Source organism: Equus quagga, chromosome 5 (genome assembly GCF_021613505.1).
Source record: "Equus quagga isolate Etosha38 chromosome 5, UCLA_HA_Equagga_1.0, whole genome shotgun sequence".
Taxonomy (NCBI): Eukaryota; Metazoa; Chordata; class Mammalia; order Perissodactyla; family Equidae; genus Equus; species Equus quagga.
Window position 1 is genome coordinate 94,428,988 of NC_060271.1, and position 18,533 is coordinate 94,447,520.

An 18,533-nucleotide genomic window follows, 5' to 3' on the forward strand; every position below is an offset into this window, starting at 1 on the left:
TTCTTTTAAAAAGAGAGATGCTTTTGCTTGCTAAAAGTGAATTATTCTATTTTGGAATGATCTTACCCAAGAATCCTAGTGAAGAGGACTGCAGCTAAGTGGAGGCTGTTCCTGGGAGAGCAGGAGCTAACTGTGGTCATCTCGGTCAGGGTGCTGTTAGGTGGGAAGCAGTCTAGACTGTCGGGATGTGTTAGACGACCTTTATTATTGCTTAAGAAGACATAAGGATGCGATTGGGAGTGTTCTGATTTATGCTTTCTTTCTGCGTGAGAATGGTTTGTTAACAACCTGGCAAAGAGTATCCAAGTAACTATCTAGAAGTAAGTTTTTTTGTCTTGGTTTGTGTATTAGTGTGGTAGAAAAACTCTTAAGATGATCTGTTTTCAAACTAATTGTCATTTGTCTCCCGTTAATCTTAAACTGGAAATGGGCAGTGAGGAAAAACAGATTAAGTATTTCTATACCTAAAACTAATTTTATTATATACTCTGTGATTCCTAGCATAACGACTGTAAACTCATATTTTTATGTAAAAACATTTTCATTATACAGTTAGCATTTGTACTCACTACAATTTTGGAACTGTAACTGCTAGACACAAGATGAGCATCAAGATACAAAACCTATCTACATGAACTGTTACGTTCAAAAACTGTTATTGCGGATTGCAAGGCACTTTGTTCCTTTGGATGAAAGGTATTCAGTTTAAGACACCCTCTCCCGGCTGTTTCCAAATACAGGGGTCATGAGCCGCGTGGAGAAGACAGAGCAGATGCTCAGCTAGAACTCTGCTCAGCCTCATCAAACAACTCTTACCTTCTAGCATCAGCCAGTCATTTCTAGTTCTGAGATTTAAGTATGAGATATGGGTTTTATTTTGTCATTAAATTCACCTTTTAGCACTATCTCCTTCCCTTCCTTCTCTCCCTTTCTTCCTTTATTTTTGCTATTAAATTTTATAACAGAAAATATTCACTCTCTCACATTTTTTTGTAATTGAATGCTATTTTTGGAAGTCCCTATGACTATTTCACTTGTGCTTTTATATTTTTAATACAACACTATTTTCATTTATTAATACTCTCATGAGATAGGTTAGTATATTACCTCTTTTTAACAAATAATTAAGAAATCTAATATCCTTTCCCAAGATCATTTGAAGAATTGTGGCAAATTAGGAGTTAAACTTTTGTCTAAATTTAGAACCTGATATTTATTCTGATAAGCCAAATAGCTTTATAATAAGTAATATTAATCAAGAAGATATTTCACACTTTTTAAGGTATGTATACCTTTTTTGGCCAGGCATTTCAAATATGATTCAATAAAAGAATTTTTTAAAAATAGTATCTACTTGTAAAATTAAAAATGACAGGTTTTCTGTACGACCTTTGAGTTTAAGACAACTTGACCCGTCTTTGGGAGGTAAAAATTATAGCATAAAGAAAACTAAGTTTGTGCATATGAAGTATTCAGTCTCTTTATGCTCATCAAGAAATTACTGATTTAACTTGCATGAAATACACAGTGGGCCAGACTCTTAGCCATCCTCCCTGTCTATGTCTGTATCTATCTGTAGCTATAGACAGATATATGGAACTTGTCTCTTCATAAGTTATGTATGTCTATCTATGTCTGTTTCTCCATATAGATATAGATAGACATATGTAACTTCTCTCTTCATAAGGGCTAAAATGAGAACTAAAAGTAATGAGAATTCAGTTGAATACGACTAATTAGCAGGGTATAATAATTAGTTCTCTTGATGCTTTACTGTGATGCAAAGTATGTGATGTATTTCAAACATTTTATAATTGTTCTGATGTTAACCGTTAGGCCAGATTTGTACTTCTGATGCTTTTACTGTTCTTTTAAAATAATGTTTGGAAAATAAAAACATTGAAAATCCTAACATTTCTGAATGTCAGATTGCAATACTATGACTTTCTTTCTCAATCATTTAAAAACCATCAGAGAGGGGGCCAGCCCTGTGACATAGTGGTTAAGTCTGCACACTGCGCTTCAGTGGCCCGGGGTTCGCAGGTTCAGATCCTGGGTGTGGACCTAGCACCGCTCATCAAGCCACACTGTGGCGGCATCCCACATAAAAATAGAGGAAGATTGGCAACAGATGTTAGCTCAGGGCCACTCTTCCTCACACACACACACAAAAATAATCAAAAATAAAAATAAAAACCATCAGAGAATAGCAGTGATCTTTATTGCATGTTGGGTAACAATGGGTTGAATCTCTGAGACAGTTCTTGCCTTAAGAGACAAAGTAACTTGTTTGGCCACATTTTGCAGCAAGCGTATATGCTCAGGCTAACCAAGAATAATTAACTCCAAAGGTTAATTATTTACTGAACTAAGTTTCTCACCCAGCAGGAAAAGTCTTGACTAAACATTTTAAAAAATTCTTTAAAATGAGATTGATCTGGAAAAAGAGATGGAATTTTGGCATTTTTAGTTTATCAAGCAGGGTTTGGTTTTAAGAATCGTAAAACATTGATTCAAGCAGAAAAGGATTGAATATAAGAAGTTAGATGTCTACTAAATCATTAGGAGCTCAGGGCTCTATGATGGGTCTCCAGGAAAGATTCCACAATAAACACTTCCAGCGTGACCAGCCCGAGAGCTGCTACTGCTCCTACAAGCAGAGGGAGGGAGTCAGGAGGCCTCCTTGGACTTTTGACTCTAAGGAGCCCCTGTTGAAGAAGATATCCAAAGATTAGGAAGCTACTGCTCCTGCCACTGCCTGCACAATGAATCTTCTCAACACCTCCAAAGCAAGTGGCCGAATGTCAAAACACTGCTGCAGGACAAATTTAGTTGGCAGAACCCAATTGGCGTTTAAAACCCTAGCTTCTGGTGAATTTGGAAAGTGCAGTTACACTAAAGAGGGAAACTAAAAGGAGGTTTGGAACAGATCCTGAGTTCCAATCCACTCTGTCCACGATGGTCCACCTTTTTGGTACTCGACATTTACATCCACACTCGAGCCACACTTCTGAACAACAGCAACAGTGCCGTTCACCCACTGGAAGTAATGCAACTTCTCTCATTTAAACAAAAACATGCCTCCTCTCCTCCAGAGAATGGATGCAAAGTCTGATCAATCACTTTATCTATTTATCTGTGACCATCACTCTCCCAATTCAGTCAAAAATCTCAACTTGATATTTTGTAACCTTTTCAACTTGATATTCTGTAAACTAAGGACTAAATTATAAAGTTTACCACCAACAAACACATCTTATAGAAAGTAGCAGGGAAAACAGGGTAAGAACAGGAAATTGGTTGAAAAGCGGAAGAGTGTGTGTGTGTGTGTGTGTGTGTGTGTGTGTGTGTGTTTGAGACAGGATAGGGAAGAAGATATGGGAGCTAATGCAGTCCTTGCTCACTTCTGTACCTGAGCACGAAGCTGTGGTTTGTATTTTATAACTTCTTTCCTCCACTCCCTGTTTCCTATCCCTTTGCCCTCAGGTAGCACATTATATAGTTTGAGAAAATAAATAACTTTTATAAAGTAGTAGAAGGAAGCAGGTAAAATTTCTGTTCAGTTCTTTAGTCTTAGCTGGATTTCTTGAACTTGCCTGTGCCTCAGTAGTTAATGGGTCAGCCAAGGATTTGGGCAGAATTTGTAGGCAGGGTTTAAGGCTTTGTCTCTGTGACTATCTCCTTGTCAGGATTTTGTCTCTCGTTTTCTAGCTGCTCTGGGTGCCCTGAACTCTCCATCCTCTGATTTTTTTCTTTTTTTTTTTTTAGAGATTGGCACCTGAGCAAACAACTCTTGCCAATCTTCTTTTTTCTTTTTCTGCTTTTTTCTCCCCAAATTTCCCCAGTACATAGTTGTATATTTTGGTTGTGGGTCCTTCTAGTTGTGGCATGTGGGACGCTGCCTCAGCATGACCTAATGAGCGGTGCCATGTCCACACCCAGGATCCAAACTGGCAAAACTCTGGGCCGCCGAAGTGGAGCGGGCATGCTTAACCACTTGGCCATGGGGCAGGCCCCGCATATCGTTTTTTACCAACATTAAAAAGTTTATTGTTTTCACTCCCAATCACATGCTCCTCCCTCCACCCCCAGCCCCACCAGGCTAGAGGTAATTATTACAGGGCAAGGGCTCGCTGCCCAATGCACATAGAAGCCAAAACTACAGCACTGGCTTTTGAGAGAATAAAAAGCTTTATTGCATGGCTGACCAGTAAAGGAGACAGGAGGCAAAGCTCAAATCTATCTCCCCAAGTGGAAGCAGGGATAGACTTTTAAGGAGTTGGGAGTGGGGATGGTTATACAAAATGCTAATTTGGCAGAATTTGGTTGGAGGGTGGGAGTGTAACAGTTTTATGAGTCTGGTATGCTACAAATCAAGGGACCCCTCACTGCCTTTTTTTTTTCTAGCTATATATATGTAGGTTTTTTCAATTGAAGTAACATTGGTTTATAACATTATATAAATTTCAGGTGTACATCATTATATTTCAATTTCTGTATAGATTAATTACATCCTGTTCACCCTCCAGATACTAATTACCATCCATCACCATACACATGTGCCTAATTGCCTCTTTCACTCTCCTCCCTCCCCGCTTCCCCTCTGGTAACCACCAATCCAATCTCTGCCTCTGTGTGTTTGTTTGTTGTTGTTTTTATCTTCTATTTATGAGTGAGATCAAATGGTATTTGACTTTCTCCCTCTGACTTATTTCTTTCAGCATAATATCCTCAAGGCGCATCCATTTGTCACAAATGGCAAAATTTCATCATTTTTTTTTAAAGATTTTATTTTTCCTTCTTCTCCCCCAAACCCCCCAGTACATAGTTGTATATTGTTTTTGGTTGTGGGTCCTTCTAGTTGTGGCATATGGGATGTCACCTCAGCATGGCTTGATGAGCGGTGCTAGGTCCACACCCAGGATCCAAACCCTGGGCTGCCAAAGCAGAGTGTGCGAACTTAACCTCTTGGCCACGGGGCTGGCCCCAGATTTCATCATTTTTTATGGCTGTGTAGTATTCCATTGTGTATATATACTGCATCTTCTTAATTCATTTGTTCTTTGATGGGCACCTAGATTGCTTCCAAGTCTTGGCTATTGTGAATAATGCTGCAATGTTTCATTAGGCATTCGTGTTTTCATGTTCTTTGGGTGACTACCCAGTAGTGGAATAGCTAGATTGTTTGTTAGTTCTATTTTTAACTTTTTGAGGAATCTCCGTACTTTTCCATACTGGCTGCACCAGTTTGCACTCTCACCAGCGGTGTATGAGGGATCCCTTTTCCCCACATCTTCTCCAAAACTTGTTATTTCCTGTCATGTTAGTTATAGCCATTCTGATGGGAGTGAGGTGATTGATATCTCATTGTAATTTTGATTTGCATTTCCCTGGACCCCTCACTTATTAAATTCCTCATTCCACTTTCTCTTCACATTGAGTTCCATAGTTAGGGGACTTTTGATTCCTGGGCAGCTAGAGGTCATTTGAGGATAAGATTTCCATCTTCTGAACGTGCTCCAGCTGTATGACTTGCAATTTTTGCTCATTGCCCCTACAAAACAACTTTGATTGACATCTTGTTATTGATATAATAGGATACAATAGGGCCAGTATGAAGTGGTGTATATGATGGTTACATAATCACTACTATCCTGAATTATTTTTACTTAGTGTTTTTTTTTCCTTTTTAACCCCACCCTCAACATTTTATTATGAAAATATTCAAATATACAGAAAAGTTGAAGGACAAATACAGCAAACATGCTGTGTGCCCACTACCTGTGTTCTACAATTGTTAACATTTTGTTATATTTTCCCAGAGAAAAAGAATATATTGTTTCTTGTGCTTAGGAAAGCTGCACTTAACTATTTTGTGCTCCTCAGCAGCAATTATTTGAATTACCCTAAAGGTTACAATGTGAAGACTGCTTTTACAGACTCGTGATTAAAAAACAAAAACAAAATAGAACTCAGAGTGTTTTTTAGAACTTACAGGAAAACAATCTCAGATTCCAGATGAAATGGCAAAAATTGTTGATACGGGTGAGGACATCTGTCATTTTATTTTTTAATATTTTAAAATTGTTTTTGGAAAAAATAATACAAACAAGGGGGGAAAAAACTAGAGTAGAAGAATGTAAATGAAAAGTCTTCTTCTTGTTTCTGAACCCCAGACTTCTGATCCTCTCTGCAGAACCAATAGCTGTTTATATTTCCTGCTTATTTCCAGACCTACTCTATGAACATTTGAATACACGTGTAAATACAGTGGTCCCATTCTTATCCATGGTTTCACTTTCTGCAGGTTCAGTTACCTGTGGTCAACTGCGGTCCGAAAATATTAATGGAAAATTCTAGAAATAAACAATTCATAAGTTTTAAATTGCGCACGCTGTTCTATGTAGCATGATGAGATGATCTCGCGATATCCCACTCCATCCCTCCCAGGAGACAAATCATCCCTTTGTCCAGTGCATCCATGCTGTATATGTTACCACCTGTCAGTCATTTAGTAGCCATCTTGTTTATCAGCTCCACTGTCATGGTATCACAGGTACTTGTATTCAAATAATCCTTGTTATACTTAATGATGGCCTCAAGGCGCAAGAATGGTGGTGCTGGCAATTGATAGGCCAAAGAGAAGTCACAAAGTGCTTTCTTTAAACTGGAAAAATGAAAGTTCTCGACTTAATAAGTAAAGAAAAAAATTGTATGCTGAGGTTGCTAAGATCTATGTGAGAACGAATCTTCTGTCTGTGAAATTGAGAAGGAAAAAGAAAGTCATGTTAGTTTTGCTGTTGCACCTCAAACTGCAGAATTTACAGCCACAGTGCATGAGAAGTGCTTAGTATAGGAAAAAACGTAGTATATGTAGGGTTCGGTACTATCCACTGTTTCAGGCATCCACTGGGAGTTGTGGAATGTATTCCCCTTGGATAAGGGGGGACTGTTATAAACCCAACAAAATAATTCAAGGTATAAAATAAATGCTATAAGAAGAGTATAAAATGCTACCAGAGGGACCAGTTTATTCCCAATGAGAGGTAAGTCTTGATTAAAAAGGTGGGGGCCGGAGGGGGGGACTGATGTATGGAACACATAGAAAAAGTCTGTACCTCACTGAGAGTGAGAATGCTAGCCCCCAGTTGGGTATCCTGGGTTTGAATGTTATCTTTGTGACTCTGGACAAGTTATTTAACCTCTGTAAGCCTCGGTCTCCTGTAGGTAAATTTGAGATAATAACAGTATCTAGTATGATCTCTTTGCAACTTGCTTAAGAAATACTTCTCTATCTTGAAGGCATAAAAATATCCTATTTTTCTATGAAAAACTTTGAAGTTTGGCACTTCACATTTAAGTCTTTAATTCATGAAGAATTGACTTTTAACATATGGCATAAGTTATGAATTCGATTTCATTTATTCCATATGGATAGCCAATTTCCTTATTTATTTTCAATTCCATCTCTTTTATTTATCTGGTTTCCCTGTATACACAGGTCTCTGGGCTCTCTATTCTGTTCCATTGGTCATTTATATATTTTTGCACCCAATATTATGCTCCCTCTCTCACCATATTCCTCTTCAAAAGTGTTGTAGGTGTTATTGACTATGCTCTTGTCTATATATTTAAACATAAGCTTTTTAAGTTCCTCAAACATTATGATGGGATTTTGATGGGAATTTCATTGAATTTATTGGTCAATTTCAGGAGAATTGACATTTTTACCAAAACCAAATCTAATATATAAATATTTTTCTATCTCTTAATTTATTTTAATATTCTTAAATATCTTTCAATACCATTTTATAATTTTTTATTACAGGTCTTGCAAATCTTTTGTTAGACATATTTCTAGAAACTGTATTTATTTGCTACTGTAATTTTTTTTAATTAAATTTTCTGTTTATTGTTGAGGCATAGGAATGTGATACTTTACGTAAATTTTATGCCAATTCTACATCTAATCACTTTGCTAAGCTCTCTTGTTTCTGATCATTTATGTAAAGAATATTTTGGGTTTTCCATGTAGACAGCAATGTTATCTACAAATAATAGTTTTATTTCTTCTTTTCTAAACCTTGCACCTTTTCTTTTTCTTGTCTCATGTGGTTAGCTAGGAAATTCAGTGCAATATTGAACTGAAGTGTTAATAGTGGGCATCCCACTCTGGTTGTTGATTTGAAATTTTCAGCATCTTGGACAGTAGTTGTTATAGGGTTTTGTTAGATATACTTATCAGGTTAAGGCGATTCCCTTCTGTCCCTAGTTTGTTAAGAGTTTTCATTATGAGAGAGGGTTACATTTTATTGAATGATTCTCCTGAATCTATTGAAATGATCATATGATTTTTTTCATGTAATTTTTTAAAATTTTATTTTATTCAGGTCATAACAGTTTATAACATTGTGACATTTCAGTTGTACATTATTATTTTTCCATTACTAAATGTATTACCCTTTTACCCCTTATGCCCACTCCCAACCCCGTCCCTCTAGTAAGCACTGAGCTGTTCTCTTTGTCCATGTGTTTGTTTTTCTTCCACATATGAGTGAAATCATATGGTGTTGGTCTTTCTTAGTCCGGCTTATTTCGCTTAACATAATTCCCTCCAGGTCCTTCCATGTTGTTACAAATGGGACAATTTTGTCTTTTTTATGGCTGAGTAGTATTCCATTGTATATATATACTGCATATTCTTTATCTGTTCATCAGTCTATGGGCACTTGGATTGCTTCCATGTCTTGGCTATTGTGAATAATGCTGCAGTGAACATAGAACTGCATAGTCTCTTTGAATTGTTGATTTCAAGTTCTTTGGACAAATATCCAGTAGTGGGATAGCTGGTCATATGTATTTCTATGTTTAATTTTTTGAGAAATCTCCATACTGTTTTCCATAGTGGCTGCACCAGTTTGCATTCCCACCAGAAGTGTATGAGATAGCAGTGTGTGAGTTCCCTTTTCTCCAATCTTCTCCAACTTTTTCTTTTTTGGTGGGGAAGATTCACTCTGAGCTAACACCTATGGCCAATCTTCCTCTATTTTTGCTTGAGGAAGATTAGCTCTGAGCTAACATCTGTGCCAATCTTCCTCTATTTTTTATGTAGAACACTGCCACAGCATGGCTTGATGAGTGGTATAGGTCCATGCCTGGGATCCGAATCTCTGAACCCAGGCTGCCAAAGCAGAGCTCACTGTATTTAACCACTACACCACAGGGCCAGGCCCCACAACATTAGTTATTTTTTGTCTTGCTGATTGTAGCCATTCTAATGAGTATAAGGTGATACCTCAATGTAGTTTTGATTTGCATTTCCCTAATGATTGGTGATGTTGAACATCTTTTCATGTGCCTATTGGCCATTCTTTGGAAAAATGTCTGTTCGTATCCTCTGCCCATTTTTTGATCCGGTTGCTTGTTTTTTTGTTGTTGAGTTGTGTGAGTTCTTTATATATTTTGGAGATTAACCCCTTGTCAGCTATATGATTTGCAAGTATTTTCTCCCAGTTGGTGGGCTGTCTTTTCATTTTGTTCCTGGTTTCCTTTGTACTGCAGAAGCTTTTTAGTCTGATGAAGTCCCATCTGTTTACTTTTTCTTTTGTTTCCCTTGCCTGCATTGACATGGTGTTTGAAAGATCCTTCTAAGACCAATGTCAAATAGTGCACTACTATATTTTCTTCTAGGGGTTTTATGGTTTCACATCTTACCTTCAAGTCTTTAATCCATTTTTAGGTAATTTTTGTGTATGGTGGAAGATAATGGTCTATTTTCATTCTTTTGCACTTGGCTGTCCAGTTTCCCCAACACTATTTATTAAGAGACTTTCCTTTCTCCGATGTATGTTCTTAGCTCCTTTGTTGAAGACTGGCTATCTGTGGATGTGTGGTGTTATTTCCGGGCTTTCAGTTCTGTTCCATTATCTGTATGGCTGTGTTTGTACCAGTACCATGCTGTTTTGATTACTATAGCTTTGTCGTATATTTTGAAGTCAGGGATTGTGATGCCTCCAGCTTTGTTCTTTTTTCTCGGGATTGCTTTTGCTATTCAGGGTCTTTGGTTGCCCCATATGAATTTTAGGATTCTTCATTCTATTCCTGTGAAGAAAGTCATTGGGATTCTGATTGGGATTGCAGTGAATTTGTAGATTGCTTTAGGTAATATGGACATTTTAACTATGTTTATTCTTCCAATCCATATGCATGGAATATCTTTTCAGATATTTATGTCATCATCAATTTCTTTCAATAATGTCTTATAGTTTTCATTGTATAGGTCTTTCACTTCCTTGGTTAAATTTATTCCTAGATATTTTATTCTTTTTGTTGAGATTGTAAATAGGATTGTAAATATGATTGAGTTTTCTTTCCATTAGATTGTTAGAGTATAGAAATGCAACTGATTTTTGTAAGTTGATTTTGTACCTAAAAGTTTGCTGTAGTAGTTGATTATTTCTAATAGTTTTCCGATGGATTCTTTAGGGTTTTCTATGAATAAAGTCATGATGTCTGTAAACAGCGAGAGTTTCACTTCTTTGTTGCCAATTTGGATACCTTTTATTTCTTTTTCAGAGCCTGATTGCTCTGATTACTATATTGAATAAGAGTGGTGAGAGTGGATACCCTTGTCTTGTTCCTGTTCTCAGAGGGTTGGCTTTCAGTTTTTCCTGTTGAATATGATTTTGGCTGTGTGTTTGTCATATGTGGCCTTTATTATGTTGAGGTACTTTATTATGTTGAGGTACTTTGCTTCTATATCCATTTTATTGAGAATTTTTATCATGAATGGATGTTGGATCTTGTCAAATGCTTTCTCTGCATCTATTGAGATGATCATATGGTTTTTATTCCTCATTTTGATAATGTGGTATATCACATTGATTGATTTGTGGATGTTGAACCATCCATCCTTGTGTCCCTGATATAAATCCCACTTGATCATGGTGTATTATTCTTTTAATGTATTGCTGTGTTCAGTTTGCTAATATTTTGTTGAGGATATTTGCATCTATGCTCATCAGTGGTATTGGCCTGTAATTTCTCTTCTTTGTGTTATCCTTCTCTGGCTTTGGGATTAGGGTGATGTTGACCTCGTAAAATTTATTAGGAAGTGTTTCATCTTCTTCTACTTTTTGGAATAGTTTGAGAAGTATAGATATTTAATGTTCTTTGAATGTTTGGTAGAATTCTCCACAGAAGCCATCTGGTCCTGGACTTTTATTTTTTGGGATATTTTTGATTACTGTTTCAATGTCTTTACTTGTGATTGGTCTATTCACATTCTCTATTTCCTCTTGACTCAGTTTTAGGAGGTTGTATGAGTCTAAGAATTTATCCATTTTTTCTAGATTGTCCAATTTGTTGGCATATAGTTTTTCGTAGTATTCTCTTATAATCCTTTACATTTCTGTGGTATCCATTGTAATTTCTCCTCTTTCATTTCTAATTTTATTTATTTGAGCCTTCTGTATTTTTTCCTTAGTGAGTCTGGCTAAGGGTTTGTCAGTTTTGCTTATCTTCTCAAAGAACCAGCTCTTGTTTCGTTGATCCTTTCTACTGTTTTTTTTTTTTTTTGCTTTCAATTTCATTTATTTCTGCTCTAATTTTTATTATTTCCCTCCTTCTGCTGAATTTGGTCTTTGTTTATTTGTTCTTCTTTTTCTAGTTCTGTTAGGTGTAGTTTAACATTGATTATTTGAGATTTTTCTTATTTGTTCAGGTGGGCCTGTATTGCTGTGAATTTCTCTCATAGGACAGCTTTTGCTGTATCCCATATGAGTTGGTGTGGGCTATTTTCATTATCATTTATCTCCAGATATTTTTTTATTTCTCCTTTAATTTCTTCAATGATCTGTTGGTTGTTCAGTAGCATGTTGTTTAGTCTTCGCATATTTGTCTCTTTCCAGCTTTTTTCTTAAAATTGATTTCTGGTTTCATAGAATTATGGTTGGAAAAGATGCATGACATGATTTCAATCATCTTAAATTTATTGAGGCTTGCCTTGTTTCCCAACATGTGGTCTATCTTTGAGAATGTTCCATGTGCACTTAGGAAGAATGTGTATTCTGCTGTTTTGGGGTGGAGTCTTCTATATATATTATTAAGTCCATCTGGTCTAGCTTTTCATTTAATTCCACTATTTCCTGGTTGAATTTCTGTCTGGATGGTCTATCCATTGATGTGAGTGGAGTGTTGAGGTCCCCTACTATTATTGTATTGCTGTTAATATCTCCTTTTAAGTTTGTTAATAGCTGCTGTATGTTCTTTGGTGCTCCTGTGTTAGGTGTGTATATATTTATAAGTGTTTTGTCCTCTTGATGGAGTGTCCCTTTTATCATTATATATTGTGCATCTCTGTTTCTCATTGACTTTTTTATCTTGAAGTCTACCTTGTCTGCTATAAGTATGGCAACACCTGCTTTCTTTTGTTTGCCATTAGCTTGGACTATTGTCTTCCATCCCTTCACTCTGAGCCTGTGTTTGTCTTTAGAGCTGAGATGTGTTTTGTTGAGGCAGCATATTGTTGGTTCTTGTTTTTTAATCCATCCAGCCACTCTGTGTCTTTTGCTTGGATAACTCTATCCATTTACATTTAGAGTGATTATTGATATATGAGGGCTTGATGCTGTGCTTTTATCACTTGTTTTCAGTTGTTCTGTATTACCCTTGTTTCTGGTCCTGTGTATTTCTGACTGCCAATTCAGTTTGGTGCTTCTCTGTGATGGTTTTCTTAATTTTCTCTTTATTTATCATTTTGCCTTTGTTCTGATTTTTTCTTTAGTGGCTACCATGAAGGTTTGTATAAAAGGTCTTGTAGATGAGACAGTCATTTTCTGATAGCCTCTTATTTCCCTAGTCTAAGCTATTTACATCCATTTCCTCAGCCCTGTCTAAGTTATTGTTGTCACAACTTATTCCAGTTTGTGTTGTGAGTTTGTGATTGAAATGAAGTGATTATAGTTATTTTTGATGTTTTCCTTCCCTTTATCTTTAATGTTATAATTAACTGTTTTCTAACTTGTTCTGATAGAGAGCTGCAATTTTCTCATTTTGTCTGCTTATTTATCTTCTTGCTCAAGGCTTTGTAAACCCTCTTTTTTTTCAGGTATGAGGGCCTTCTCAATCATTTCTTGTAAGGGAGTATTATGGCAATGAACTCTTCAGGTTTTGTTTATCTGGAAAAGTTTTTATTTCTCCATCATATCTGAAGGATATTTTTGCTGGATAGAGTATTCTTGACTGAAAGTTTTTGTTTTTCAGAATTTTGAATATATTATTCCACTCTCTCCTAGCCCATAAGGATTCTGCTGAGAAATCCACTGAAAGCCTGATAGAGGTTCCTTTGTAGGTTATTTTCTTTCACCTTGCTGCCCTTAGCATTTTTTCTTTGTCATTGACTTTTGCCAGTTTTATTAATATATGCCTTGGAAAAAGTCTTTTTTTACATTGATCTAATTAGGAGTTCCACTAGCTTCATTTACACGTAATTCCAGCTCCTTTCCCAGGTTTGGGAAGTTCCCAGCTATTATTTCTTTGAACAAGCTCTCTGCTCCTTTTTCCCTCTCTTCTCCCTCTGCAATATCTATAATCCTTATGTTCCATTTCCTAATTGAGTCAGATCTTTCTCAGAGAATGTCTTCATTTTTTTTTAGTCTTAGTTCTCTCTCCTCCTCCATCTGAAGCATTCCTATGTTTTTGTCCTCTAAAATATTAATTCTGTCCTCCATAATATCAGCTCTGTTTTTTTAAGAATTCCAGATTTTTCTTTATCTCATTCATTGTGTTCATCTCCAACATTTCTGATTCATTTTTTTTATAGTTTCAATCTCTTTTGTGAAGAATTCTCTCTGTTCATTGATTTTATTTCTGAGTTCATTGATCTGTCTTTCTGAGTTTTCTCATAACTCATTGAGTTTCTTTATGATAACTATTTTGAATTATCTGTCATTTAGATTGTAAATTTCTGTGACTTCAGGATTGGTTTCTGGGTACCTGTCGCTTTCCTTCTGGTCTTGAGTTTTAATATAATTCCTCACTCTGTTTGATGGGGTGGACTTTTGCCGTGGCATAGTGGTAGTATCTGATCACAGATTCCATCTGCCATCACCGGAGGGGGGCAAAAGTTGTGTTTTCTGAGCCCACCATGACCCCTGGCAGTTGTGTCCATTTATTGGAAGCTGTGCTAACAGGACCTGTCCAAATTTGCCCACTGGCCACTGCTGCTTTCCAAACACTATGTGCAGGCACTCTTGCTCTGGCTGACTGGCCAAGCTGGTGCACCAGGTACAGGGAGAGGTGCTTTCTTTCATGTGCATGATCCTGGGTGCACTCACTGTCAGCCATCCTGGGCTGCTTGGCTTGTTGAATATGCCCCCATGATTGCTTAGCCTCCTTTGTGTGGAGCTTTCCCATCACTGGGAGGCAACTTGGGGAGTGAAAGCATTCCCACAGAGGACTGTCCCCTCCCCCATCTCCTCCTAGAGCCATGTGCAGTTCTGTACCCTAGGTTGTTGCCATTGGGGGAGGGAGAGGAGATCCCTTTACCTCTTTCCACTGCCTCCTGGAGGGTCCAGCACCTCCACCTCAGACGTATGGCTGCGTGGGTCTCTCAGATGTCTATTGTATTGTGTGGATGTCTTCTCTTGGTTTATGAGTGTCTTTTCATTGTATCTTGGGGGAAGAGTCTACGGGAAGAGAACACTCCACCATGAGGCTGACATCACTCCTCATTTGTTTAATATGGTAACATATATTAATTGATTTTCTAATGTTAACAATTGCATTTCTGGGATAAGTCCAAGTTGGTCATGATGTTTGTAGTTTTAAAACATTGCTGGATCAGTGTGCTAATATTCTAAGATTTTTGCATCTATGTTCATAATGAAGTGAACCTGGAATTTTCCTTTTTTGTGCTTTTCTTGTCTGGTTATGCTATTTTCATAAAATGGATGGGCAATGTTATTTCTTTTTCTGCATTATGGAATAGTTTGTGTAAGATTGGAATTATCTTTTCCTTGAATGCTTGATAGAACTCTCCTGTAACAACCTGTGCTATAGTTTTTTTGGGGGGGAAATTTTCATCTACTGATTCAATTTGTTTAATGCCTTTACAACTTACCCAGTTTTTCTATTTCATCTTAAGTTTTTATATTTTATATGATGTGATATTAGTATTACTATATGTAATGTAATATAGTGATATGATATTATTAATTACATTTTTCTAAGAATTTTTCTCATTTTACCTAAGTTTCAAATTTCAAGGCATAAAGTTGTTCACAATACTCTTTATCGTCTGTTTATTCTCTGGACCATCTGAGTTATGTTGCCTTTTTCATTCTCTTTGTTATTTATTTATGCCTTCTCTCTTCTTTTCTTGGTCCATCTTACCAAATATCAGTTTTATTTGTCTGTCTAAAGAACCAACTTTTGGCTTAATTGATTCCTTTTCTATATATTTGTTTCCTTTCACTAATTTCTAGTCAAATTATTTCCTTCCTTCAACTTCTTTTGGGTTCATTCTATTTTTGTTTTTCTAACTTCTTAAGTTTGATACCCAATTCATTAATTTTTAGTTTTCCTCTTTTCAAATATAAGCATGTAAGTCTGTAAAGTCTATAAATTTCCCTTGAAGAGAAGCTTTGTCTCCAACCCACAAATTTTGATAAGCATTTATATTAGTTAGCTGGAGCTAAGTTGTGCTGTGTAACAAGCACTTTCAATCCAATTTCTGTGGATTACCACAACCAAAACCCATTTCTTATGTGTTGACTGTGAACTGACTGTGACTGTGCTCCATTCTTGGATCCAGGCTGAAGTGGTAGTTACATGTAGCATGCCAATCTATGGCAGAAGGAATGAAACAGTGACTCTTGAAGACTTCTGCTCAGAAGTAGCATGCATCACTCCACTCACATTCCACTGGCCAAAGCAAATCAGTTGGCCAAGCATGATGTCAGTGCTCAGGAAATATAAACCTCACAGGGTGGGCACTGCAAGATCATGACAATGGGCTGGAATGTAATCCTTTCACAGGGTGGAGCTGAAACTATTTGGAACAATAATACAATTTACTACAGTATTACTTTCATTATAATTTAGTTCTAGGTATTCTCTAATTTCCATTATTTTTTTTGATCCAAAAATTTTTGAGAAGTGATTCTTTCCAAAAATTATTTATCAGTTATTGATTTCTAATTTAATGACATTGTGGCCAGACAGTGAGATCTATGATTCTGACCCTTGAAAATTATTTGAGATTTGCTTTATGCTCCAGTATATGCACATTTGTGTAAATGATCTGAGTATACGTGAGAATTGTATTTTCTAATTGTTGGGTAAAATGTTCATTATAGGTCCATTAGTTTAAGCCCATTGATTGTGCAGTTCAAATCAATATCTTTATTGATACTTTTTGTCTGATTCATCCTGACAGAGATGGCAGCAAAAGACCCTATACAGAGAGAGTAGTCTACTGGCATGCAGAGTGCACGGGCAGCCTGCAGGAAGGTTTACAGAAGGAAGAGAGAATTTGTTAGTTGCTAGATTGTTAAAGTGGAGGTCAGTTAGGAGAGTTTCTATGGGAGTATTATTTTTAAAAATTTAATAAAGAAGCTTGATATTGACCAAAATCATTTCTGAACCTTATTACTATAAAACATGCGTTTCTACATAGCTGTAATCGGAATGTATGTTTTACCTTTCATTTTTTTCTGTTGAAATGGTCATGTCATCAAACGTTTGAAGAGCAGATTCATTTTGTGAATACTCTTGTAATTATACCCAAACCTCTATCTGTTCAAGGGAAGCAATGCAGAGGAAGAGTGCTTCAAATCAACCTAGCAAATAAGAAACAGAGCTGGGAAGAGTGTTTCCTTACAGACTGCCCTCACAGAAGCCTTTGTAGGAGTCAAAAGTGAATTGGCAACAAGGAGTCTATCTCTGGGTTGTAGGTTTAAATTTAGAAACTCATCTACTTGACCCAGAAAGCTAGTCTTCTTTTCGTCTCCTGCTTTTGGAACATTGTTAATCTCCTCTGGTTCATCACCCCCTATCCACTTCTCCCCACAACTCTGCTTCTTAGGAGGTAAAAGAGTGCTCTGTCATTAGCTCCGATATGCTGGTACCCTTTCTAAAAGGTTTCACTGTGCTGCTTTTGATGCTGCACCTGTGCAGGTAATGATAACAGCATCGGGCTACACGATGGTAAGATATACCAGCTTCAGAGAGGTTACAATGTGAAAAAAAATGCATACCAGCATTGGGGATATATGCTGTGTATAAGCTAGGAGAAGACACAAAATTACGGTCTCTTGATAAATAATTTAAGGATCCTTCTCTGAAACTAATATTTTGAATAGTTCCTTGGTTAGCAACTCTTTACATCCAGGAGCAATGTCCTCATAAAATTCCAGGTTGGAATTCTTTTCTAAAGTGGGAAGGGGGCAGAAATGAAAGGGCAGTGGCAAAGAAAAAGCAGCATGAGGCTCTGAAGAGTAAGGCGCGGTAGCCTTCTCAAACAGCTCAGTTTTAGGGACCTGAAAATGAGCATCTGTAAATTGTTTCCCTTCTTCATGCTCAGGATGCTAGCATCCCAGTTTGCAGATCTCTACTCCAGGCCACCAGTAGCACTTCTTTTTTATCTTTTGAGGAAGATCAGCCCTGAGCTAACATCTGCTGCCAATCCTCCTCTTTTTGCTGAGGAAGACTGGCCCTGAACTAACAACCATGCCCATCTTCCTCTACTTTATATGTGGGACACCTACCACAGCATGGCTTGCCAAGCAGTGCCATGTCCACACCCAGGATCCAAACCCACGAAACCCAGGTCGCTGAAGCAGAACGTGTGAACTTAATCACTGCGCCACTGGGTAGCCCCAGTTGCACTTCTCTAGTGCTGGCAGTCTCAGGTTCCCTCCAGACCTGACTTGTAATTACACCTCATTCTTCAATAATTCTTCCTGATCTGGCCAGGCCAGGTTATGGAGTCACCCCTTTCAAGGCCACTCTCTTCGTTTATAGTTCAGTGGCAATGTATATACGGAAATCATAGTGGAAGTTTTGACTCCCAGAGAGACACGCTTTTTCTCCCTTATTCTCTAAAAGCAGTTGTTTTCATTTGCCATTAATGAAAGAGGCCTATAGTCCTTAAAAGAGACTTGCCCCACTGCTATACTACTGGAGTTGAAGAAAGAAGGCTAAGAGTCAGTGAAGACACCAGGCCTGTGGGATGGTGAGAAGAGAGGCAAGCAAACTGCTGGGGGTAGGGCAGTGAGCGGGGGTCGGGGTGTAAGGCTCACCTCCGTCAGGAATCCAGGCTTCAGAGGTCAGTTATAGACTGAGCTTAGAAGCATGGGCAAAGCAGCCAAGCGTCCCCAGTAGAAGGACTCTGCCTCGGCAGACAACTGGAGAATGTGCTCAGGGTGCACCAGTTCAGCTGCACTGGCCCGAAAGTGATGAGATGCAGGAGAGCCAGAGTGCCTTCCAGGATAGAAAACAATGACAGCTCAAAGCTGGATCGGGAAATCTTT